Source organism: Dipodomys merriami, unplaced genomic scaffold (genome assembly GCF_024711535.1).
Source record: "Dipodomys merriami isolate MVZ:Mamm:240054 unplaced genomic scaffold, mDipMer1.0.p SCAF_2777, whole genome shotgun sequence".
NCBI lineage: Eukaryota > Metazoa > Chordata > Mammalia > Rodentia > Heteromyidae > Dipodomys > Dipodomys merriami.
The window spans coordinates 9,078-12,500 of NW_027204245.1; positions in this window are offsets into that span (position 1 = coordinate 9,078).

A 3,423-nucleotide genomic window follows, 5' to 3' on the forward strand; every position below is an offset into this window, starting at 1 on the left:
CGGCTTGAGGAGGAAAAGGCGGGGGGCGAGTCCTGCCTTGCCTTGCCTGTGCGTGTGCGGCATCCCCGTCCTGCCGTCGTGCTCGTCCGACCTCCGTGGCTTTTTTTTTTTTTTTTTTTCCCCTATCGCCCCTAGCTCCAACTCCCCCGACCTGCCGCTTCCCGATGGCGGGCCTGGTCGGCCGCTGACCTGCGCTACTCCCGAGCGCTGTCCGTGGTTCTTTTTCTTTTTCTTTTTTTTCCTCTCTAGCTTCTTTCGGCTCTGTGCCCGGTGGAGGTGTCCTGGTAATCCCGAGCGCCAGGGACGCTGAAGCCCGTGGTACTTTTTTTATTTTTTTATTTTTTTAAGTTTTTTTTTTCTTTTTTTTCTTTTTTTTTTTTTTTTTTTTTCCCTTTTACCTCGCTCGTTACTCACGAAAGGTTGTCTGTCCTGGCTACGCTTTTATCCCAGGCTGTTGGCCCTCTCGGGAGCCGAGCTTCCTGGGCCCCACCGCCTCCCGAGTGCCGTGTGGCTGTCTTCTCCGCCCCCTCGGTGTGATTGATGTGGTGACGTTGCGATCTCCTTCGGGCCCGGGCCTAAGCTGCGCCAGGCGAGGGACGGACATTCATGGCGAATGGGACCGCTCTTCTCGTTCTGCCCGTGGGCCCCTGCCCTCACCGTCCCACCGTGCCGGCGCCGGTGGTGTGCGGGGAGGCAGGGGTGCGGCAACCGGGTCCGGCTGCGCTCTCCCTGCCCTCGCCGTGAGGTCGGGGACTTGTACACGCTGGAGGAGGGGGGGCGCCCCTGATCTTGCTCCTCTCTTCCCGTGACTCGTTATCGGCACGGGGGTCGGCTCTCTCCGCGGAGAGGGAGGGTCGGTGCTCCGTGCTTGCCCGTGCTGTGTGGTGTGAAAAGCCGCGCCTCGCGCTCTGCCCTCTTGCGGTGCTCCCGGAACGCTCCCGGTCGGTTCTCTCAGGTGCCTGAGGCTGAGTGGTGGTGTCGTTCCCGATCCCGGCCGTTGTCCGTTGCCTTGTGCCAGCCTGCTGCCCGTGGTGTGTCCCGGCCGTCCTTGGGTTTGTGGGGCTTGTGCGAGTGAGAAAAAAGTTATCGCAGAGATTGACGTCTCTGCTGGGGGGGGGGTCGAGGCGGTTCCCCAGAGGAGGAGCGCTCTTCCCTTGTTGCGCCGGGCGGGTGGCTTCCCCGCATGAGCTGCCGGCCCTGGTCCTGGCTTGTCTTCCCTGCCGTGTCACCTGGCTCTTGTTGCACCGGGGGACCTGAGATGTTGCAGTGGGAGGCGAGCCGGGCCTGTGCGGGCTTCCCCGCCCGTGTGCGCGACTTTGCTCTGGCCCCGCACGGCAAGGCCGACCGACCAGGGTTGGTGTTGCTGCTGCCGCAGACCCCCCCCCGCCCCACCCCTCCCTGCCACCCGTGGTGGGAAGGATGGACGCCTTTGATGTGTGTTGGTCCCGGCGGGGTTCCCGTCGGGGTTGGGTGCGGGCCACCCTCAGAGTGAGGAGAGGTTCTCTAGCGATCCTCGTTCGGGAGGCGGCGTTCGCTGCCGGGTTGGCGGGGGCCCGCCCCCGATGGGCTCCCGCGGCCCTGCCGCTCCCTGTCCCGCTTTTGAGCGTTAGTGGCTGCCCGCGTTGGTAACTGCGTGCCCGCGCCTCCCCCCTCCGAGCTGGGGGAGGGTCCCGCGGGGCCTCTCCCGGGCCGTCGTCTGGTGTGGTGAGTGGAGGACGTTCCCGATCCGTCCCCGCCCCTGCCTTGCGGGCGGTGTGTCGAGTGGCGGAGCCTGGAGCCTGTGCTGGGTCGCGATGCGAGGGCGTGTGGTGTGTGGCTTCCCGGCCTCGTGCTTGGGGTGCCGTGGGGTTTTTGGGGGGTCCCGTCCCCCTCCCCCTCCGGCCCCTGGCGACGCTGTTCCCGAGCGTCTGTGTGGGCCGCCGCCCGTTGGCGACGACGGCGCCGTGCCGGGCGCCGGGCCCCGCGGTGTTCCGGGGCCGCCGTGCCCGTGGTGGTGTGCCGCTCGGGGGGGTTCTGGCCCTCCGGAGCCGAGGATCCCGGTGTGTGTGGGCCCTTGCTCACGCGGCCGAAAAAGAGGCGGTCGATGATGGGTGCCGTGTCCGGCGGTGTGGATGGGTGCGGTGGGGCCCTGCTGGCGCGGGTGGCTCCGCGGGCGCTCGCGGGGTCTTTGAGGCGTGTGCGAGCTGCCTTTTCCCTCTCGGGCCTCTTTTGGGGGGGCCCGCCGCTGCCGCGGTGGGGGTTTCCGGTCCGCTGGTCGGCCTGCTCGGTGTCCCAGGCGTTGCGCGGGACCGCCCAGGAGTTGGGGGTGGTGAGATCCCGCGTTCGTTTCCCTGGCGTGCCGGCTGTGCCCGGAAAGGTCTCACCTCCCCGCTGGTTTGCGGCTGCGCCACCCGCCCGTGGGGGGGGTGGCCGCTCGCTCGCTCGCTCGCCTCTCACCCCGGTGACCCGACCCGATGACCCTCCCCGCTGCTCTTATTGGGCTTCCGGCATGCCCTCCTCACCCGCATCAGCCTTCCGCGATCCTCACCGGTTTGGCCTTGGTGGCCGGCCACCGGCGGACGGTCGAGTTGGGCGTGTGTGGTGTGTTCTCTTGGTGGGGGGGACGGCGCTCGGCTCGTGAGGCTGCTCTCCCGGTGTGGGGGAGGCACGTCGTCGCGGCGGCGGTGGCTTTTGAAGGGTCTTCCCGGATCGGTTTTGCTCACGACGCGAGGGCTCCTGCCAGCGGGACCGCCGGTACGCCACGGGGGCGGTGGCGGTGAGATTCCCGCGTGCGTCCCTCGCTCGGGAGTTGGCCGTCCGGGGGCCCGAAGCCGGCGTGACGTGTCTCCTCCCGCTGGGCGCCGCCTCGCGTGCCTGCGCGATGTCGTCCCGGGTTCCCGCGCCTCCCTCCTGCTCGCCGTGCCAGAGGCTTGCCCGCATCGTCTCCTCCGTCTCGAGCCGTGTGGCTTCGTCCCCCGCCCCGGTCCCGGATCCGGGGCGTTGTGCTCTCCCGGCGTGTCGCCGCCGCGTGCCCGTCGCGACCCCGGTTCCCGTGCCTGGCCCCGTCCGCTCTGTGCCGGCGGTGTCCGCGCGTGAGCGTGCTCGCGTGTGTTGGGTTTGGTGTCGCCCGCCTCCCGGGGTCCCTGCCGCCGCCTCCGGCCGCCGCCGTTGGCCGGTGACTTGTCACCGACGGGTCGTCGCCGCAGACCCCCGACCCCTTGCCGGCACCGCCGGTCCGCGGTGGCGCGGGTCGTTGTGCGCTCGGCCCCCGCGTCCGTGCGAGCGAGTGAATTCGGGCCGGCTTCTGAGGGAGGCGGAGAAAAACCCCGTGGCCGTGTGGCGTGCGTTGCGTTGTGCGCGTCACCCCCGGCTTTCTGGCCGCTCGGGTGTGTGCCACGCGCGACCCGGCCGGCTGGCCGGCTGGACCGTGGACGTCGGCGCGCC